Raw genomic sequence first — 23926 nt, 5'->3', positions numbered from 1 at the left:
CTATAAGTGACGCAATCCAGGAGTCATTGCGCTGCTCAGAAGCGATGGTGCGAAAGTCGATGGAAGACACAGTCAACCGAGATACATTGTTGTCAGCCAAGGAAGAGCGCGAGAGGGCATCGGCGTCTGAGTGGTGTCGTCCGCTGCGATAGAGTACGCGGATGTCGTAGTCTTGCAGGCGAAGTGCCCAACGTGCAAGACGGCCAGACGGATCTTTCAATGACGCCAGCCAACATAGTGCGTGGTGGTCCGTGATGACATCAAATGGGCGGCCATACAAATATGGCCAGAACTTAGAGCCCACCTTCAGCCGCACCTTCTTGTCCTGTGTTGTCAAAGATGTTTGTTCCTGTTCTGCTGTGCACAAACTAACCACTGCATATCACCTGCAGACCAATGGACCAACTGAGCGGCTCAACCAGACATTGACGGAGATGCTATCCATGTACGTTTTTTCCGGACCACAGTGACTGGGACAACACGTTATCATACATAACCTTTGCATATAATTTGTCCCATCCCGAGGCCGCTGACTTTTCTCCCTTTTATCTGCTGTTCGACCGCCACCCAACTTTGCCCTTCAACACACTCCTTCAACCAGCGACCAACATTCCAACTCAGTATGCCTGCAAAATCTTCCGGACTCAAAACAGCTCGCCAGCTCACCAAACAGCTCACGACTCACTGCCTCACAGGTTGCACAGAAGATGAGATACAAAAGCCACCACCGGGATGTTCATTTCTCCCATGGGTCCCTAGTTCTTCTATGGACACCATGCCGCCGCATCAAATTGTCTGAAAAACTTCTCCCGCGTTAAGCAGGGCCTTACAAGATCCTGCGCCAGCTGGGCAATGGAAACTACGAAGTATCCTCGCTGGACTATCGTTCATCGTCTGCCCCTGTGCCCACTGATGTTGTCCACGTCTCAATGCTGAAACCCTACTTCACCGCAACTTTACTCTCATAAACACTACCGCCGAGACGGCAGCTTTCTGACCAGAGCATGATGTCATGGAGCAGTGGGGCATAGTGTGACTATGAACAAAGACGACGATTTAGAGAGAAGAGCATGCAGATGGTTCGGGCAGCCATCTTGAGTATGCAGTGCTGCTGCAACTTGTACATACTTGTAAATACACCTAAGCTTCACTAATTATGCCCCGTGGCAATATCCTTGCACAGTGCAGTATAGTTATGGGCGTAACTGTCCGACTATTGGTGGAATTAAAGAGTTTTATTTTCACAGCAATGCATGACATGTTAGGACTTTGCGCATGCACGTCGTATATTGCAAATTACTGTGGCAGTGATCGGACGATGCGGCATGGTTGAACACATCTTGAGGGGCATTCAGCCTTCCTATTGGCTAAGAAGTCCTGCAGCTTCCACAGTGCAGCAAACGACTTTTGAGATGGAGTATAGTACGCACGTGACTAAACCGAAGTCAAGAGTGTACTAACTTGAGTCGGTTGGTACATATCATTGTGAAGGAACAGTGCTTAAGAACAGACCAAGGGAGATGACAGACGAGTGCTGCAGGAAGGTCAACCAAGATAGCAAAATAACAAAACCCTGTGACAAGAAGCACGCCCGCCCCAACGTGACATGTGCTAAGAAAGTGCTTTACAAAATTCCTTTATTATGTGGCCACTACTATATCGGCCAAACAAGCCATTGCGTTAATGATAGATAGCGGGAACATGCAAACTCGCTTAAGGGTGCGCCTTGTAGCCACTTGTTTAGTCACATGCGGAAGCGTAAATGCTTTCCAAACTTTGACAAATGCATCACCTTGAAAAGATATCAACAATGGAGAACATGCAAGATTTTTGGAGTGTTTGCTATCCGTAAGTATGGTGATGCATGCGTCAGTGAACCGTCTGTTTCTCTGCTCAAGAAAGAGATGTCATATCTCAATCGCGAATTATAAATGTGTCACATGTCATGGTGCCGTGCACTTGGTAATTACCGCATATATGTAGCCTTTCACTAAATGAATAAACTGTAGGGTTGCTAGCCAACGCTCGTACCTGTCGTCTCCCTTATCCCATTCTTAGGCGCTGTTCCTTCGCTAAAACAAAGTTACAGGGAAGATGTCCACAAGTTTCTTCTAATATGCACAACTCTCCTGGATAACTGTGCCATGCAACATGTGAAGACTGATTAAATTACAACCATGGAATCTGCACTTCCAATTTGTGCAAGGTTGCCAAGATGGTTCCCACTTATAAGCAAATTATACGTCAATAGTTGAGTACATGTATTACAAGATACTTTTGAAGTCTCACCGGCAACAACTACACCAAAAAATGTGTGACTGGGCTTATTTTTGATCTGATATCCCCCTTGAGCAAGCTCTGTATCATGGTAGTAGTATGAGGCATACCAAACTGCAGCACGAATTGTGCAAACAAAAAGATAGTACAGAGATAGCACATTGAAACATCCAACGGAGAGAAATGCAACACAAGCGCAAATGGAGAACCGACAGCTTCGTCTATTCATTTTAACGTGGGAATTAGTGCAAACAAACGGGGACAAAATGAAGAATACGCGACAACATGGTGACGACTCTCTGATGACTTTAATCACACACACACACACATAGTATATAGGAGACAAGGTAAAGCCTACAACATTAAAATTCAAGATGGCACATGCATAACTGAACTGTTGGAGATTCCGCACAAGAAAGAATTTCACTACTTGCATCAATCTTGAATGTGCTTGCCTTTCACTACATCATTGAAGCGTCCCTTTTGTCCAGCGTATGTTCAGGTTTTTCTACCTTTGTTTAGAATTATATGTGTATTCTTCCTTAGTAAAATCAGTTCAGAGTCAGCACCGTATTGTGTATTCTTCATTTTATCCAAGTTTGTTTGCATTGTTTCATACGTTAAAATGAATCCAAACCAACTCCCTCACCTTGCCATCTTGCTTCGGTATCGGCTATATCCATGGCTTTGGTCACTTCATTGACTTCTACAGTAATGATGGCAATGATGATGGCGCCCTTTAGGCTTGGTTTTTCACAACTGAGGCAGCATCAACAGACGAAGGCTTTCGGTCCTATGCTTCTTATGGCATTTTTTTTTTAGCAATCTTCCGAGAAAGTGTCGTTTTGGAGCAGGATGGCCCAAAGGACCGTTCTTGGTGCAATTTGGCCCAATTGGGCACAGCTGTTTCACCACTGTGCTTGGCATCCACTGCATTGAAATTGATTGTTTGTAGCATTTGAAAAAAAAAAAAAATTCGGAAACCACTGACTGTACCAAATATATATTTAGGCCACCATTACTTTTACAATAATTATCAAAACTCACAATATTTATGAAAACTGAAGCATCAAGTGTACAACTTGGCAAATTGGGAGCAAGTATATCACTGCTCCGCCAACTACACCTACTGAAAACATGTAAAATGGACAAAATTGATGTATTGTACACCGTTCTGAAGTACACCATTGATCCTGACTTTTGCAGAATCCTCGGAAACGTAACAATTCAACAGAAGCTATAAGCTCATATATCCCATATGTCTGCGTCAGATGATCTAACAGATGCAGTTTACAGAGCAGTGATATCTGCCTTTGGTGCAGATTTACAGACTCAACTTCATCTTTGAAATTTTTTGGATACCCACCGATTTTCAATAACTTCTTATGAAAGTTACACTTATATCTATACTTAATCAAATTATATTAAATCAAACTCATACTTCCTGCAGTCAGTAGAACATAGCTTTCCCTCTTAAATGCAACAAAATTGACGGTTATGTGAAAGCGTTTCTGAAAGCATTTCTGCATTTTACATATATTTGAACAAGGAAATTGAATTTGCCCGAGGTAAAAAGCAGAACGGAGCACTGATCCATCCAGGCTGATGACCTCCCCATTGATAACACATTAACTCCCAAGTTCCTTCCTTTATCTTCGCATTAATTTTTCTATGCATTTTTTACTTCCCTGATTTTTGCATGTAATATACACATTCCAAAAAATCAATACTATCACATTGCAGTGATGGTTAAGAACCAGACAGTGGCGTCCACAACTGTGAGTCACGAAAACTAACTCTTCACTGGGCAAACTTGTGCCCAGAAAAGCAAGTGACACTCAAGCATAATGATTGCGGTGAGCGCAGTCATCGATCAATCGGAATCTGGTTTACAAGTCAGGCGCGTCATCTATTTATACATGACTCATTGCACGTTCCATTGTAATAGGTGGTGCTCGCATAAGTTCCAGAATGTACAACACTATATGCTACGAGCATGCAATCTGATTAGAAAATGTTCCCTCGCGGTGGAATTGGTGAGAGAGTTCTGATACATGCAGCGCATCTTGTGCCGAGCGATAACATTGTAAAAATAGTTGGCTGGTGAGAAACGATCGCCAAAATAGATAAACAATTTGAACACGTGACAATATGTACATTTTATCCCTTGTATTCAATGGAAAACTTCAGTAAAACACCAGCAGAAACTTTATCTCAAAGTACACAAAAGTATGCAATAATATTCTTTGCACTCATGACAACAAAACAAGTGCAAATTACAAAACAATATGCATGAGTGCCAAAAGCGAGCTGCTATTGGTAAAACAAGCTGACATGAATTAGTCATTACCATTTCTGCGTTTCGCCCTATGGGAACGCGGTCGGGAGTCAAACCCGCGACCTCTTGTTCTGATGCAGAACACCATAATCACTGAGCCACTGCGACGTCTATGCAGATTTTCCTCTGTGCCCCATGAACCTGCATGGTAATGACAGGAATATGGTTGAAGCAATGGCTTGGCAGTGATGTGACTACTGCTTTGGAAATTCCATCTCTGGCAACTAAACATCTTGCAGAAGTTATCTATACTGCACTCTATGTAAGAAATTTGTCCGCAGAAACTCTAAACATTGTGTAAAGCGTTGTGAGGTAGCAAGCTCATGAGCAAACTCTCTTGTCTGCTTACACAAAGATGGTAGCAGCATGCAAGGGAGACAAAGGATGGTGCAAGACACAACACACACACCACAGCATCTGTGCTGTGTATTGCACAGTCTTTTGTACCTTGCATGTTGCTAGCACTTTCCTAAAAATATACCCACTCGCCCAGGTCTCAACTGTTTTGCACAAAGGTGGTCACCCCCAATGGCAGCTTCAGCACACCATCACAACAAGATGTGCCCTGAAACAAAGCTTTAATTAGCACTCATACGATTCCACAAAAATATTGCAGCAGTGGCTGAAGACTGGGTTGCGAGAAAATCGGAAGGGAACTCGGCAGAAGAAACCAAAACTTGCAGAGGCAGAAAAATGAATTCGTAGTACAACATGCAAGTCAACAAATGCCTATCGGAAATTTAAACAAGACGAAGACACATCTGCCAACCTGTGAACTTTAAAACTCATAGAAATCCCGATGACGTGACAAACCGGGAATTGTATGCCTTGGCATTGTTTATAGACCACGGTGACTTTTTCAGCAACTTTGCTGAAAGCCAATTTTGCCAGCTTCAGGAAATAGAGCATGTACAATTATATAAAACTGCGGTAGAGAAGTTTACACAGCGTAAACGAACCAACACTATGTTCACGATGCATGAATAAACTCTCGGTACACTCAATAAAACACTTTGCCCCACAAATAATTGTCAACACATTTAAATTTGAGTAAACTTGCTCGAAGCTAGTACCCCTCTGGTATATGGCATCTTGCCCTGCCACAATACGGTAGCACAGGTACCATCGGAATTTCTTTCTTGTATGCATCTCTTTTGCGACCCTGCGCTGCCCCATTCTTTAAGAATATTAAAAGTTTTTCATACAAATAATTTACTTTTCATAAAGCTCTACGCACCATTCGTAAAATCATAGAACGGGCCTAAATTCGTAAACATTACGAAAGATTCGGGAGAGTTGGCAGGTATGCAAAGGATTCACAGGAAGGTGGAGACCAAGGAACTCTCTTTGTAAGGAACTCTCACGAAGTTAAGAACTAAATGTTGGTTCCAGGCTTAGGATTCCCTTATCCAAAGTCTTTGCTATTCAACATTCTCATAGTGGTTGAACTGCGCTTGGCACTGAATGCACATTCAACTAGATTCGAAAAAAAAGGGTGATCTGAAGGCCTCAATTGTTTTGTCAGTTACAGCTATATAAAGAAAATAGACAAGGAAGACAGAGAAAGCCTAGAGGAAATCATCTTTTAGAGCGCAGCTCCTAGGCGCCCATTCTTGTGGCAAGCGTCGGCGTCCTACCTCATAACCGAGCGAACGAGCACAGCTAAAGATGAGAGCGAATGCGGAGTGCAGCAGGGAATGAAAAAATCGACGTGTATGAAGAGGGGCCAGGAGGAAAGCGGAAGAGGAGGGTGCAGCACAACCATGAGGTGGAAAGGGGTGGAGGGCATGGCGAAAGAGTGAGAAGAAAAGAATAATGCAGCGCACGAGGGGCGAGACGACACCAGAGTAGCACGCATCGTCTGTATGGAAACAAAGCGTTGCATGCGCGTAGGTTGTCTGCGGCGGCGGCTGTGAATCGCGCCCACACGTCACCCACGCACTGCCTCTCACGATCTCCCGATTAGCGAAGCACTCACGCCACACTTCGTCCAGTTTGCAACATGTCGCATGAGACAGATTGCCTGCTCCAGTCGATATATCGCGAAATCAAAACGCGTATACAGCTGCACACAAATTTCGCATTAGGAAGTATCGCTATCATCGGTGAATTTTTTTTAATTGGCATATACAAATAATAAGGAAATAAAGAAATAAGGAAGTGGCAAATACAGACCTGCCAGCCTTAGAATTCAAGAACACTACAGTGGAACCCATAAAATACTAAAATTCGATGAACAATACTAAAAATGATGTGATCATTCAATATGTTTCCTGTTTATTAAGGATTCACAGACTTTATTCAGTAGGCGTGCTGTGATCAGACAAGCAGAAAAGTTTATAGTTGTCATTATTGCGATATTCATGTAACGGCTGCCAAGATTCAGTTGCCGTTATAGTACAACGGTTCTATTAATTGACGTCACTGCTTCACGGGTACACCGCCTGCATAATTACTGGGTCCATAAAATTGGGCCATAAAACGCCCGCATAATACATGGGTCCATAAAATTGTGCCATAAAAAATCACTCGGCAACTGTATTTCGTTTTTTTTTTTTTCAGGTTGTTTTTGCCCTAAACTATGCACAAATAAAAAATCATAAAATATTTGCGTGAATGCAACAATCATAAATGAGCAATGAAAATCTGGCGTTTTACAATAACATCGTAAAAGTTGGCAGCTAATGAAATATAAGTGGAAGAAAAGGCACGTGGCAGTCAAACTCCCATCCTCCGCATGGCCCACGCATGGTGCTTTGCCAAAAAAGGAACCAAGGCGGATATCTTCCGGCCCAGTTTCTTGGGTATTAGCATATGTATACAAGATTAACCCCAGAAGTGTCAGCCAGCACCCCTTCCCGGCCATAGTAGTGAACCTGGAACATCCATTCAACTGCATACACATCAGACGGAGTGTGAAGCACCGCACGCATAATGCAGACGTGGATACAGCTCCCACTTGCATCAAGTAGCTCTTTGAACACTTTAATGTACCTTTCCTTATTTCTACATTTCAATTCAAAAATATAACTATTTCCCCCATGCTTTCTCTCACTTCATGGTATGTTTTCTTCATGTGGTTGTTCCACTGGATGCAGCAGGCCCAAATTGCACTCTTCCTGGGACAGAAGCAGAAGCTGTTCACTCAATATCTATTTCCGCAGCTTTACAAGCAAGACGCTGCTTCTTGCTACATTGTGAAGCAAAACTTTCACACTACAGGAATGAGCCGACTAGGAAAATTATCGAAGCTTCTCACATCGCCAAATGCAACAACACTTGTATCAACCAGCCATCAGTCGTGCTGCACAAGCACGAATTATAATTTTTAAAGGGCTGGCAAAAAAAACTTGCATATAAACTGGAATAAACATACAAGAATTTTTTTTTTCTCTTTCTTGCTTTTGAGAAGTGCAATTGTCTGTCGCCTGGTGGTGCACTTGTGTGCTATACAAGACTATGTCTTTTTTTTTTTTTTTAATAAAACTTAGTTGCAAGTTGCAGCATTTGTGTTGTCCACTCTCTTCTCTGTGCTGTGTTTTTTATGCGCTGCCCCCCTTTTCGAGGTGAAGCAAAGAGCTCTTATCTACACCTGCAAGCCAGCCTCCCCAACACTGCCACGTCAAGCTATGATCAGTGGTTATGTCACAACAGACACCACAAAACACTCTGTACAACACAGTCCACAAGTACACATGACACATACGAAACATTTTCCTAGTGACAAGTTCTCACTGAAATAACAAAACAAAAAAAAAGGGAAGTGGTGTTCATTTAACTTACTGTAGAGACAGAAAAATGGAGAAATAAAGTGACAGATTACCCAGAAATACAGCTGATCGGTCAGAGTTTGTTACAGTCTTGTAGAGAAAATGGCGGCATTGCAATGCTGTTGTGTGCATGGGAATGCTGGAAAAAGGGAGCTTCGTAATGCCATATTCAGAGGAGAGCGAGGGCACCTTGAAAGACATGTCTGGCAAAGTGTGTTCCATCTGTCACAATGGTTGATTCTCTACTTGAAGAACATGCAAAATTAATGTTTTCCTTTCTGCATTGTTATAAGAACACTTTTTATTAAAACATTAGCACTCATGCTAAGGTGTAAGCTTGCTAGACTTACGCTGCTACTCAGTGTCAGGCCAGATGTAGCAGCAGCACGGCAGATGACCGAGCTGCAGCAAGTGTCAAAACGTCGATATGTCCAGCTCCTATGTGACCACCTTCTGGGTTATGATGTCACGACACAGTAAGCTCCTGAGAGGCGAAACTGGCTATAAAAAGTCTCTTATATTAATTTCTTTACGGCGCTCTGAGGCTTGCCAATATATTTTCTATACAATTTAGAAGTCTAGGACCTTCATTTGCCAAAAAAAAAAAAAAATTAAGGGTCAAACATATCATTTCAGTACTTCTTTAACCAACTGTATTTTTTTTTTTTTTTTTTGCACTCTGGCTATTCGAAGGCTAACAGAAGTCCCCAAACTACCCAGCTCACTCAATAAATGTGTGAAGTGAAATACTGCCATAAGGAGGCCCCTTATGTAAATCATTTCTATACATAAGCACACTTGTTTATGCAAAAAGCACAAAAATAATTTTTATCACCTTGAGATGGCTGTTCATGCGGGACATCCAACTGTTGATTGAAGTGCTGGCTCTTTCGACTCCGAATACAAGCTAAGCTCCAAGCATAAGATGAAAGCTTGTCATCCTAGAAAGAGGCAAATTCGACTAGGTCAGATTATGGCCCTGACACGGTGGGCACCATCGCAGAGGCGTGCGTGTCAAAACAAAACTAGATAAAATTATGGGGTTTTATGTGCCAAAACCACAATCTGATTCTGAGGCATGGCATAGTGGGGGTCTCCAGAATAAAGTGGACCACCTGCGGTTCTTTAACGTGCACCTAAAGCTAAGTACACGGGTGTTTTCGCATTTCGCCCCCATCGAAATGCAGCCGCCGTGGCCAGGATTTGATCCCACAACCTTGTGCTTAGCAGCCAGACACCATATAGCCACTAAGCAACCATGGCAGGTGAAACTAGGTAGAAGCTAGAGAGGGAAAATAGGAATGTGAGGACCACACTAAGAGTGTATTTGCCATTATCTATAAGCAAAAATAAAGTGTTGCGTTGATCTTTAACATCCGAGAAAAACAAAACGGCATTGTAAGCACAACATTTCTGGAAGAAAAAAAACTAAGCTGAAATGGTTAAGAGGAGAAATATGCCTCACTCTCCAGGTTGGCCAACACCACTGCCAGATAAACCAGGTATAGCAGATTGGCGGTACAGCCCTTGCTGAAGGCTTCTGTCAGGCCTCCGAATCTTTGTAAAGAGACATATGATGGTGCATTGACAGCGCTGCCCTCTCTTTTGCACAGAATTTTGACAGAGTCACAAGCATCACAAGAAAGAACTTGCTTTTGATGTTGCACGCTGAGATGTTCAGAACTATTGCAAATTTATGCATGCTTCAATAATTCCCACACGCACAACCTGTCTGTTGCACTGAACCCTTTATAATGACACGTGAAAACTGGGAGCCAGGTAACTTATGGGTTGTACCATTCCCCATTCATGGCCAGGACAGTTGCATTCTGGCAGTAGCTGAATGCAAAAGTTCTTTGCTTCTCGCATTTGACAGAGCATGTGAACTCTTGCAGAAGTGAGGAATTCTTTCAGGAAGTAAAGGTTCTTGGCAAAAGCTGGTATGAGCATGTGCACTTGTTACTGGAAGGATTTTACATAAAAATGAAGTGGGTGGGTTGCATCAGTGATCCTTTTGTTTCTTTGTACTAGAAAGAGATCAAATTTTTTTAGTTGTGTACCACAAGACATAATCAAAACTGTTGCTTTGCCTTTATTTGTTGGCGGGGGGGGGGGGGGGGGGGGATGAATCGTCAACTGGGCAAGTTGGTAAGGTGTCATAACAGAAAAAAGGAGCGCGAAATGGCCAGGGGTACATAGAAAGGATGGCGACATGGGTGCTTTGTTAACACAAAGTGCATTTCATTTTATTGACAAAGCTGCGCATACCACGTATATGTATTTCATGATAACGTTATGAATAAACAGTTGAGAGTAACACAATTATCTTCCGTCCATTTCTTTTGTGTGCTTTCTGCACAGACTATATGAAATGTTTGCGTGTTTAGGCACCAGATTTAGGCACACATTAAACAACCCAAACTGGTAAGAAATTATTCCAGAGTTCTTTGCTACGGCATCCCCCATAGCCTACAGAGCAATTCAAGGAAGTAAAACTCCAACAATGCAATACATAACAATAATAGTACATACAAAACTCCAACAATACAAGCCGATTTTTTTTCCTTTCCTCAGACCTGCCAACATTAGAATACGAAAAACAATACAGTCAAACCTTATTACAGCAAAGTCGCATCCAACACGAAAATACAATTTGTCATGTCCTACATTCGTTATAAGCCAGTTTTTTGTACACTAATATCGGTGAGACACTCTTTTAATTTGCTTCATTACATCCAATAATTTGTGTTCACTACATCCAGGTTCAACTGTGCCATCAAAGCTAAGAAATTAAGAAATTTGGTGAAAAATACTACAGATTGCATATCACTGAACATGACTGCTTGCACCCTGCTCCATAGTCCAAGAGAAACGGATCTGCATCAGAAACATCAATCTTCATGAAGTTTACACGAGAAATAATTCACTTAATTGTGGCCAAAAGGTCAGTTGCTGTTATACATTGGTTCTATAAGTTGCTGTCATTGCTGCTCCGGTAGGTCAGTATAATTTATGGATCAGAAAAATTGAGCTATCAAAAACTGGTCACCAACTGTATGTGTTTTGCCCTATTAATACTCGTACAGAAAATCACAAATTTATTGGTGCAGCTATGACAATTGTAGGCAAAAAATCGTGTGAGCATAGTTACAGCAAAAATGGTAAAAGTTGGCCAGTGCACTCTCTGCAGGGGCCGACCAAAAATCACGGGAATTTGGTTTCTACAATGGGCACCCGTTGCACAGGCCACATTCATAACCGATCGATTCCACCATGTTCAGAGCACATGCGCAGCTGCCCTGTCGGCACCACGATGACAGCAGTCCTCACCGCTTCCCCACTGTATTCGAGCTCAAGGCAACATTAAGGGGAATGCCGAGGACAATGTCATTGTGGACTATTCTAGTGGATTTCAGAGGGAAGTTGCATGGTGTGTCGATTCAGCCCCACTTACTTTGCAGAATCCTTTCATTCTCACTCATCTCCCTTCCTTTTCATCACAAGGAATACGTGGGTTTTGTCACTGTATAAACGCAACACGTTCCTTACCACAGTTGCCCTGCTGCCTGCTAAGGAGCACTATACTACTAGTGCTACCGCCACGCCGGAGTGGCAGATCCAGGGCATGCTCCAAGCAGGGGCCCTCATCTAAGTATCCAGAAAAGAGAGGAGGAAGGGGGGAAAGGGCTCACTGTACGCTTAGTGTTGTCATTGCTAGTGCCGGCATCCTTATGTGGGGCCCAAGCTATGTGTAGTCAAACTCATCATAAGACCGCTCTAATCTCTGCACGAAACTGCGGAGATGAACAGACATCTTAGAAGGGATACCTTTGCGCGCCATTGTGCACCAGGTGGTAGAATGCGCAATAAGAGGTTCCTGGGATAATTTATAGAAAGCATACATGCTGCACCATAATTGTGAACTTCAATACCACAACACATAAGTGGTTTCCAATATGATTTCAAAACTTCTGTACGGATGAAGACACAGAGTCAGATTGTACTGGGACCTCCGAGGGAAAAAAATCATATGAATCAACAACTGAGACCATAAACTTGTTAAGGGAATGAAGTTAAGACAATGCCACCTTTAATAGAGTACTAACACGTATCTTCAAAGTGGGACAAATTCTGCCGAGACCTGTCTGCATGTAAATGGATGAGACTTGACTAGTACTAGTACATAAAGGTTGAGAAACAATTATGAGACATTTCAATTTGACGCTAAAGTTGGCTTTTAAACACTGGACCTAGCCTCATTATTATTGTGGCGTCTTGACACAAAGTAATTGCTTCGGTTGGGAAGCAGTAAGGCTAGGTATAATGATGTTACTCCTAAAAAAGTCGCAGTTTCGCCCGAAAGACGAAGCATCAATTGCAATAGCAAATTAGTAGATAGCTATTCGGAGTAGGGATAGTAGTTTTATCGGCTGCATACACTTGGACACATCCGCTTACTAACTGAATTAACAAGCGTGGTGTCAGCGCGCACAAGCAAACATGAATAGATCACACTCAATGACCACAGACAACGACTGTCAAAACACTGGCAGCAATCGCAGCCGCCGCAGCGGGCAAAGTTCGTGCGGTCTATCGCTTCAAAGGAAACTGAGCGGCGCATGCACAGCGCATACAAAGGTCAGAGACATGTGGAGATAAGAGACCGTGCGGGCAACGGCCACAGCCGGGCAAAGTACGAACTGAGTTGTTGGCAGAGTAGAAGCTGTGCCCCCCCCACTCCCTCCCCGCGTTGCCTTCCCGCTTTCGCGAGGGAGATTGAGTGGCAAGCTCCCCTTACGCCCAATTGCAAGATACGCCTTTGGTGCCGGAGCACAGCGTCGTCCCGCCTCCCTCCCTCCCATACACTCCATGGCCTTTTGCGCGACGGTCGCGCTAGCTTTCGGCCGTGCGTTCGCTCTCCGTGATAGCGCACGCGTCCCCCGCACGCTTTCGCTCACGCATTCGGCGCGCGGCAACGATTTTATCGTCGCCGATTTTATTCCCTTGGAATCTATACGAAACCTCACGGCGACGGCAGAAATCCGGTTGAAGTGTCCATATAATTGCTATTGCAATAAAAGGTAAAGCATGCTGCATGCATTTCTTCTATCTATACTCGCGTGTGGCTGCCACAGTGATCGAAGTGACAGCATGAGCCAATGTATCATAGCCTCATGACACATACACTTCCTGAGCACTGAAACTGGCATGTGGAAACAGGTGTTGTAAGTTAATTAGGGCACTCTGACATTTGGCATTATTTTTCCTAGTGTTCAGACAGTTTGGACATTCATTTATTGCAACAAATGAATTCAGAGGTGTCACGTCAGCACTCCTTTAATGGATCACTAGTGAGTGAGACTAATTACCATGTCACACAGCCACTCGTGAACTGCTTTCACATAATGTAGTGTGAGGCATCCTAAAGGAGTTCAATTTCTAGAGAGTTAGGGTCGTGTCACTACGGCCACTAACATTAGGTCCTTCGCAAAAGCCGCGGGGGCACATTAAGCACTGTTCGGTTTATGTACACACACAAGAATTTCAGCTCTAATTGTTCCTGAAGCTGTTTTACCTAATGTTCAATAAAACAAACCATCATAAAATTTATTGCGAAAAATTCACTAATTCTCTAAGTGCACCCGATAAGCACAGCAATGCCAACAGGAACAATGGCAAATTTATGCTTATTCATGCTTTTGGTATGGCATAGTGTAGCTACTGATTGTTGCTGTTCTTGGTGTAATCATGTGCCCTGACTGCAACACTTTGTTCCTAGCAATTTCGCAAGCCTTTCTCGCCACAGAATCTGCACAGCTTCTAGACAGGCCATTTCGCTCACGAGGCGTGACAGGACACGACACTTACGCAGTAGACCTTGCAGTGAACGAGGTAGCACCTGTGTTGACACAGTCAAGCTGACTCTAGAGTATATAGGGCAGTAGCAAGCATCAATGTGATCAAGCAGTACTTTAACTGTTCTATAATGCAAGCAGATTTAATGTAATACGGACCAAAGGTAAGTTTATTCAGACGAAAATAAAATTTAAGTTGTATCTCAAACACTGTGCGAATGAGAGCCCTTTCTTCAGCCATCAAGTGAGATCACTAAACTTCCTTTAGGGAGATGCATAGCGCTACCAATGTAAAGATTGTAGGTACGGCTCCCACCAATGACAAGTTGTTTTTGCGTCCACTTTCATTTTCCTTTAGCTTATCATTTCTACACCTCAATCAAAACCAAATATTAACTTCCCCTATGCTCTCCTTGGATTCATACAGTATGTGATTTGACGCAATCGTATTTCCGCTTCCACATGTTGTAGTTGTAATATAATGTCATTTTTTTTTTTTTATAGAAGGCATCGCAATCAGAACTAAGTGCACTGCAAAACGCGTGGAGTGACTTTTAAACGCACTACTGGCATAGCTTCCATAGCATTGCCTGCGAAGTAAGAAACAGAGTATAAGTATCAATTCCCCTAAAAGTTTTCTTTATGTACTGAGAGTCAAAGCTAACTGCAGCCCCCAATGCACAGGCATGTATAAAGCTAACAGACTCCTGTAGTGTTTTTCAAACCACGATCCGTTGACACCTGATGGAACAGTTACCGTTGATTCTCGTTTAAGGCACAGTCATATGCCTTACGAACACTGTCAAGTATAAACAACATTTTTGATAGATGATGCAGAAATTGAGGTCAAATCCAGACGTTGGGTCCACTACTTTTGCTCACAGGTGTATATCACGGCACACTTTTGGGACAGTTATCTGAATAAAAGATGCTAGCAAGTGTGAGCTCTTCAATCCAGTAAAACAAACTCTGCCTCTGCAGCTCATATTCAGGCATTCTGTATGACTGACAGCAGGTGGCGGAATAAGGGGTATGGGTCCCAGGACTACTTACCAAGGGACTCTTAAGTGCACATGCAACACAGAACCTATTCACAGAAACACATAGAAAACACTGAGGCCTGACAGACATAAGGAAACTGAAGTTCAGCACACATATTACAGCCTACAGAGAAAATGTTTCTACAACAGCAAAACAATGCCTCTCACCGTGTTATCTACCATATATGAAGTCCATTGGCATGCCAAACCTAATCTGGCCATGAAGAGTTGGACGGGTCACAGCCATGGGCTTGCACTTGGCACAGCACAGCCAGCAGCCATAGCAACAGCAGCAGCTCCAGCTGCTACTCATGACACCGGAAACAAGGCCCTTTGTTGTGTTCACCCCAGACAGCAGTCCACCTCGATCAGTTCCCTGGAGCAGTGTCCAGCAATATGCAGGTTATGAATGTTCTTCCTGGTCACAAAGTCGTAACCTATTTCCTGGACAATTGTCTGGAATGAGTGCAGGTCCTTCAGGCACTTCAGAGGATGACAAACATGGTCTCCAGTTTCTGGACTGGAGCACTATTGAGAGCCAGCTGACCTTGAACACTGACGTGCACAACAAAAGTGCACCTACAGATTGTTGTTGCCCCTGCACAGTAAACACCACATTGATTCACACACTTCTTAGCATAACAGTAATACTGCATATGGCCTCCAAGAGTGAGGCATACTTAAAAGTACTAAATCTGAAATTCTGTGAATCTCGACGCAATGTAAAACTGTTGCATATGCTGAACTTTGTCACGGTGTTAAGTGAACACTCAACAATCTCTTTGCAAGCGACCTACGTAATTTGCTTTCCTGCCATGAAGAAGGCATGGTGTAACGCACAGCTGTACCTACATTCATTTTAATACATCAGCATTATTTGCGTACCTGCACCCACTTTCCTGAATCTGGCTGCTGGCTGGCTGTTTGGCCTGACTGCAGCATCTGCACAGTGCCTGCCAGAAGGCGCTCTAGAAGCTTCGTGGAAATTTTGGGAGAGTTGGCAGGTTGTGCATTGTGGAACAAGTTGAGTACGGACAAAACAACATGAACGCGACTTGTATCCGCTTTTTCCATGTTTTGTCCTCACTGAGCATGTTCCACTATAAAAGCATCAACAGTTCAGGTTGCTGCCGTCTTCACAGTATTTGAAACATATCAGGAGAAACTTCTAAGCAGCAAAGGATTAAGTGGGACATGTGTTGATGTGTGGGACTCCGATTTCTTTGTTGATATGGAGAGATCTCGCACTCTGAATAAACAAATCAGGTCACATATTAAGAAACCTACAAAATGGCAAGAGGCAGCTGCTCATCACATTACTGAACAACATCACGTGATACATGATGTGCTGACGCTCATGTTGAGTGCAAGCTGGTAGCAGGAAGTTAATTTAAATTACACTTAATTTAAATTACACGATAAGAAGCACAAGCGCCCTATATTATTACCCAGATCCCACACACTGTGGGAATCGACTTAAGTGAAGCTTTCTGTGCTGTTTGCTTTGATTGACGACAAATAGCAGTGATGTTGACAGCGAATGTTTAATTTCTTCGGCGTTTAGTCTAATACGAGAGTGGTGAGTTCATGTTAAACGCTACCTCGCATGAACCGCTGCCATTTGTCTGCGTAGTACACAGAACACACAGCAACGTGCTTGCTTGAGACGTTCGTGTGCGCCATTGTTCATAACCTCCAAAAAGGCTAGCATTGTCATTGCCTCACACAGCACAACGCATCGTGGCAGAAGTGTTAAACTTTAATGAATTATGGGGCTGTACGTCCCCAAAAAAACAATCGGACTACAAGGCATGCCGTAGTGGTGGACCAGATTAATTTTGACACCCTGGTGTTCTTTAACGTGCACCAAAATTCAGGCGCACGAATGTTTTTGTATTTCGCTCCCGTCGAAATGCGGCTGCCGCGGTCGGGATCAAACCCGCAACCTCAAGCAATGTCACAGCTGCAACGCTGCCGCGGCAGACACAGAAGTGTTGATTTGACGTGCGACCGCTTCCGTAGTGTCGCCTAAACCCTACGGTGCTTTAATGCAGCTTTGCGTCTACATGCCTTGCGCCAGTCGTCTGCTTCACACTTTTGCATGGTGCTATATATATTTTTTTTTTTCTCAGGAATAGCAGAAACGTACCGCACCTTCAGTTTGCCCACAACCACTGTCATGTCTGTAGTAGTTGTGTTTAGTAGTAGCGTAATAGTAGTGCGTAGTAGCAGTAGCGTAGTAGTAGTCTTCCCACATCAGCTTTTCCCTCTCCCTGTATGGGGAGTGCAAGCTAAGAGTGGAAAGGCTGTTATTAACTCGTTCCGCGACTGCGTCGTTCCTGCCCATTTTCCGCCTCCTCTCCCTACCTCCTCCCTATACCTTTTTACCTAACTTTCCTCTGGACTTGCACGTTAGTAGAAAGGTAAGCTCTGCAATGCTTTTGTTGGGGGCAACGGATAATTACAACTGTCAAGAGGCTAACGTGGCAACGCCCAGGGAACCCCAGAGGGCATTGTGTACATGCAACGCGATGGAAAGGTTCAAATGAGTTTTTCACATCGTCTTTCCTGTCTTCCATGCTACTTCCATATATATACCCGCTCTGAACCAGCCCCCAATGTGGCATGCAAGACAGCCACAGCAACAGCAACAGCAGCAGGTGGAAAAGTTGAAGGAAGAGGCAAAAAAGCTTTGCTTTAAAATGTTTCTTAGATGTTACTGTGCACAGCTTTGCTTGTGTTTGGAAAACATTTTCGCACTTCACCAGAAAGATCATCACTGACTGAATAGACTTTTAAGCTATGTTGCACAATGACAGAGAATGTATCATACTCCGTTCTCATGCTAGATATAAACTCATGTCAGTCGTTTCTTCGTGCGGATTAGTCACATTCACTTCACAAACTGACTGCTATAGCTAGGTGCTGCATGAAAAACTTACTCCAGGCTGTCCCACATGACTTTGTGTAGGCCCAAAACAGGCACGGCTGATAAATCATATGGCAAGCATGCTGGAAACTTCAACCAGTGCATGAAGATGCAAAAGCGTAACCTTACAAAACGCAATGTTGAGTAAGCTGAATTAAGATGCACCGAGACAATGCCAAGTACTTGATGTATGAGGAAAAAATCCAGGCTGCACTTCCTCTATTTATTGTTTCTTCTTTCTTTATTTATTGTACTACATCGGCCAAAGGGCATTGGTACAGCGGGTACATGACAGATACTGTATGATACAAATTTGGTACGTGAGAAAACAGTCAAACAATAAAAGGGAGCATGGGACACAAATACAAACACTGCTATGCATGCACACCCTTAAAGGCATGAAACATATATAGTATACTACAGGTGCAGCAATATTATACAACCTAGTCATGAGTTTACAACAGGCGTAGGGCAATTCTTTAGCAGTGTGGTCAAACTGTTATTGGACCAGATGCCATATGTTTCCAGTCAGCTTAATAAGCTTGCCCTTGATCCTTGGATTTCCTTAGTACTACTTGCCTCCATTGCACATGAAGTGGGCACCATCAAGCCACACAGTTACTTTTATATTTTGCAACAGACACATATAAGTTTTCCGTCTGCCCGCGTGCAATAATAGACTGAAACCCCTTTTTTTTTTTTTTTTTTTGCAGGATATCGTGTTGATGAATGCAAACATAGCTAGGTTGGTACTCATGGTTACCTTTAAGATTTCTTGCCTGAACCTCGATTTCACTGGTAGTGTACTTAAATAATAAATAAATCTAAGCTCGCCCGCCTTTTGGCAGACATTCGCGTACGTTAGCGAGTCGTTGAAAGACTGCGACTAACAGTGAGTGCAAGAATTCGGCGCGTCTTGCGTTTCCCGCACCAAGACGACCTTGGTTTTATTTTGCGTGCGTCGCAAAAGCACGTACTACCAGCATAAATTCAAACGCGAACAATGCCGAAATACTCCAATCCGCTGTTTCGTTTCATGTTCAGCTGCCTATTGTGGCAGGCGAACAAATTGTCCAAATTGTAACAGCGCCTCAATTCGGACTCCAAAACGTACACTGGGACTAGTCCATGCTTATAAACCAGCTACGGAACGCTTACGATCGAGTCGCACTTCCGTGTAATAACGCAGGCGTTCGTTCCTCTTGGCATGCTGATGGTGCTTTATGGCATAGACCCTCCCCTTGCTTAATTGACAGAAAAAGACAGAATTTCTAGAACTGCGATCACGCATCTCAATGTGGATGTGATAAGGCTTGAACGCTTAGGTTATCAGAATTCGCAACAAGAAGATTGTACGAAATCTCAACCAAGGAGGTTGAGATGCTCAACGAGCTTATCGTGCAAGATCCTGCAACGAGCTCATGCTACCGTCGAAGTCTGTCACAAACAATGCATTGAAAAGAACGCAAAACACCTACCCGCAAGCCACGTTAGGATGAAGTACAATAGAAGTGAAAACAACACGCGAACCAGGCCATCAATTTGCAGGATATTCAATAAGTTGTCTCAGTCAAGTGTGCACCTGATGCGCAAACCTTGGCGCAAACAGCGCAACCGAATAGCGCGCGGTCTTGTTAGGGTGGCTAGAAGGGGAGGTGTGAATACCGCGGCGCTTTCCTGCAGGCGCGCGTGACCCCTTGCGCACCGATGCCACCAGGGAAATATGGCGCTACCGCTCGCGGCGCGGGAAGCATAGCCGCGCCGGCCTGCCGGCCTCGCCTCGCCTCCGTGCCTTCGCCGTCAGTTTTGGCAGGGTCCTTCGATACTTGAAGGTGGTTTTGGTCTCGTCGCCTGTTTTGTGGTGTTTCTCGCGATACATAGCGTGTTGCACAGCGTCGTCGTGGCATTGCCAATTGCCATCCTAGTATTATTCACGAGGCCTCTCACGCTAGCTCAATCTGATCACCACCGCCTTTTCTTCTTCTCTTCTTTTTTTTTTTTTTTTGTTTCCTTAGGTTTATCGTTCGTGACTTTATTAATGGAACTGTAGTCTTGATACCACGTCACATTCCTGCCCTCTCAGAAGATGCCGTGCCCACAGTACTTCCGAACTTGCCAAAATACATTAAAGGACTCTGACGAAAGAAAGAAAAAGAAGAGATGTCTCACACGCTCCACGGGTCCCAGGTTCGGCACGCAAACCACTCCGGTATAGGCAGTTCCGCCTACTATGATCGACCTGTATGCCTGGACTACATATTCGACTCTCTGAGTACGAATAAAGTATTATTATTATATCTTACAACAGAAGCGGCGCTTGTCTATTGACAAGACGGTGGAATACATGCCCACCGGCAGACGTGGAGGCTGTAAATATACAGCGGGATGAATGCCCAGTCCAGTCGCAGAAGAATTGTTCATTATCGAGCTTAAGCGACCTTTGGAACTGTGGTCACTGCAAAGTTTAAACAAAACATTGCTCGTTACTGGACTGCAGAGTTTGCATTGAACGAAATGCTGCGCCTGTTGTGTAACCAAAATGGTAGTGTTCTTCATTGGAGAAGGACTTGCCAGCTGTGCATCTACTTGGCTGGGCAGCTTCACAACGAAACCTTTGTGGAATATCTAAAGAACAAACAGAAGGGACCTTGGGGGCCTTTTATATCTATCAGTCTATCAGAACCATTCTACAAGCTGGTCAATTAATGCCCTTATTGAAAACAAACTCACTCGTTTAATTGCATGCCAAAGCTGTGGCAAAGTTTATGCAGTTGATCAATTGGTGATGTGCCGAAAATTGGTTGCCTAGAGCATCATCTGCTGCCCTGACAGCATCAGTTGTACGTTTTTTATTAAGTAACAAGGATTCATTTTTTGCTTAAGGTGTCATTCAGCAGGGCACTGAGAATAAACTAAAGCCCGACATATTGCGTGTTGTAGATCAAATTTTCCCATAGTTAATTGTTTTCCTCACTTAAATAAACTATTTTATGACCAGATCTGTTGCTGTCTGAAATCATAGTAATTGCTTATTTGAGCGTCGAAAGGACATGCTACACGTCTTCAAGCGCTGGCACAAAGTGGTTTGTACGTCGAGAAGTAATCGGGTAATGACTGCAGTTTACAGGTCGTACGTACGGCACGCGGGTGATTACTGCTGACCTCGACGACGACGGTCGCATTTTGAGGGAGTCGAAATGCAAGGCACCTGTGTGCCGTAAGGTGTGAGTGCGCGTTAAAGAACCTGAAGTGGTCGAAATTATTCCAGAGCCCCCAGCCCCTATGATCCTGATCCGGAGGACCAAAAGAAAAAAAACAAGAAAAAAACGCGTTTGAATCTATCGACGCAATGCGAACTGGGCCCGTAAAATCTCACAGGAGTAGTGATGTGGGCTGATAAAACGTTGATTTCATGGATAAAGACGTATATTCATGACGCTCGCAGACAACGCGCGATACCCGAGGCTGGCGATGCGCTCATTTCGGTTGCGTGCCTTCCCGCGCCTCGGTCAACAGCGCCGCCCTGCGGCATCGGTGCGCTGAGGGTCACGCTTGCGCCGCCGGTATTCACACCTCCCCTTCTAGCCACCCTAGTCTTGTATGATCCGTTTCACCAAATCGATTGCAAAACGTTGGAGAAATTGAACTTGCTTTCGGACCTAAAACACAGTTTTTTTTGTTTTTTTTTTAATCGTAGCGTTCCCGGCAGAAAAATAACTGTTTAATAATATTTTTTTTTTTATAACACGGTTTTAAGTGACACGTTCAGTAGTGCATATTTAAGATTCAACTCGCTTTCGGGCTTAAATACGAGGTTTTGTTGGATGGTTTGTTTTGTGTTGGCATAGAATAACCTATTTATTATTATTTTTTGTTACTAAATTACATAGTCCTAAATGTAAGCTTAGTAATGCGTACTTTAGAATCTTGTGCGTGTTAGGCCATTGGTTAGACTGAAAATAGGGGTTTGTTGGTTGTAGCGCACCTGCTGGCAAAGAAAAAAATATATTATTGCATTTTTTTGTTATTTAAATGTATGGCCCTAAAACCTATGCTTAGTAGGACATCGTGTGCCATCGACGAGCATATAATAGTGTTTGTTGTTGGTAGCGCCATAAGTTGTCAAAGAAATAACGTCTTATGGTATTTCTATAGCTAAATTGCATAGTCCTGAATAACACGCTTAGTAGTGCCCGATTCAAAATTTTTGCTCGATTTTGAGCATACGGGGTTCGTTGATTGTAACGCCAACCTTCGGCACAGAAAAAATTCTTGCTTTTTTTTTTTCTTTTTTTTATATCAACTGTATGGTCTTAAATAATATGCTCAGTAGGGCATGTTTTGCTTCGGACCCAGAATACGGGTTTGTAGAGTACTATTAGCAAAATTAGCAAATTTGCAAACTACTATTAGCAAAATTAGCAAACGAAGCAGCTCATAGCAGGTGATGAGCTTCATAATATAATAAGCATAATTTGTTTGTTTTCTCCACTACACCGACACCATATCGACAATCAGCTGGACTCTAGGCATACTATGGACATTTTGTTTGGCGCATTTCGATTTCACCGTTTTTTGACAGCTCCGATTTGCTAAGATGTCTGTCATACAGGCTTTTTCGACAAGTGCGCGCTACATTCAGCCCGCACAACTGTGCCCAAGTTATACACACAGCTCGGAAATAACTGGAACTTTCAGAAACTTTATTAGTGACTATATATAACACGTATACATCACAGGTAAAACGAACAACCACGGGAAGGCGACCGACGCTTTTGTTATCACTCGGTTAGGTCTCGAATGCGAGTACCTGCTCACAAACAACGATCTTCCTGCTTTGGTAAGGCTCGGATTGTTATGCTTGACTGGTAGGAGCATGCATCCTGTGTTTAATCGACGCCGTTCTGATTCGGAACGTTTAGATCAGCTCACTTTTTGTCACCCGCCCCGCTGGATTCGTGTTTGATTTCTATCGGATCGGCTTGTTCGTGTCTTCTTTCTTGGGCGCGTTTTTACGAGGAGCCAGGGACAGGTAGCCCGATGGGTTCAGGTGACACTTGACCGACTCAGGCTCGACGTCTTCGGGCAAGACGTAGCGTCGGCTGAACTCGCGCATTATGTAGCAGCCGCGGTCGTCAGACTTCTCTTCGTGCTTGCCGTGAATGACGATCAGTTGTCCTGCGTCTTGACAGTGATCTCTTCCGGAGCGAAGTGCCGGGTGTCAACGTTGATGGCGAACTTGTCCGGCGTGCAGGAGACTGCCGAGCCCTGTTGGGCTACGGCTCGGGTCGAGTCCAGCTGCCTCGGTTGTAAGGTTCGACATAGAACCGTTGGTGGAAGAACGGAGGGTCAACAGCTCACCGTCGAGTAAACTCGGCCGAAGTCGTCGTTGAAGAAGCGACGCGCCAAATCTGACGGCCCCCAGTTGTCTCGTAGAGCAGCGGGAACAACGCCATCTCTCTCGCGTTAAAAACGTAGTCAACGAGCAGCCTTCGTAACAAGAAGCGCAAATGCTTTTTCGCTGTCAAGTTTGAAATTCGTTCCCACCGCACTGCGTCGTCTGCTTTTATAACCCCGCGTCGTCTGCTGCGCGAAAGTTCTCGAAACATCCGGGACGTTGACACGGGAGTGAGTGCGACCGTGGATTGGTCAAAGCGCATCACGTGACACCGACGTCTGCGTCATTTTTGCTATTTTGTGCATCGGTCTGCTACAAA

At 43.9% G+C, this 23926-nt stretch overlaps 1 long non-coding RNA gene and 1 pseudogene across 1 annotated transcript; both read right to left on the bottom strand.

Moving 5' to 3' along the window:
* Positions 1-3094: 3094 nt before the first annotated feature.
* Positions 3095-9874, bottom strand: LOC119432993 (uncharacterized). The gene is made up of 3 exons (XR_007464175.1): positions 9851-9874; positions 4628-4756; positions 3095-3207 (listed from the first exon to the last, which is right to left on the bottom strand). It is a non-coding gene; the product is annotated as an uncharacterized LOC119432993 (long non-coding RNA).
* A 13304-nt stretch (positions 9875-23178) lies between these two features.
* On the bottom strand, positions 23179-23665 carry LOC119432749 (alpha-crystallin A chain-like; annotated as a pseudogene).
* Between the last annotated feature and the right edge of the window lie 261 nt (positions 23666-23926).

The sequence above is a fragment of the Dermacentor silvarum genome, chromosome 11, assembly GCF_013339745.2.
Source record: "Dermacentor silvarum isolate Dsil-2018 chromosome 11, BIME_Dsil_1.4, whole genome shotgun sequence".
NCBI lineage: Eukaryota > Metazoa > Arthropoda > Arachnida > Ixodida > Ixodidae > Dermacentor > Dermacentor silvarum.
The sequence above is the reverse complement of the archived record's forward strand: the minus strand, read 5'-3'. Positions and strand labels throughout refer to the sequence as shown.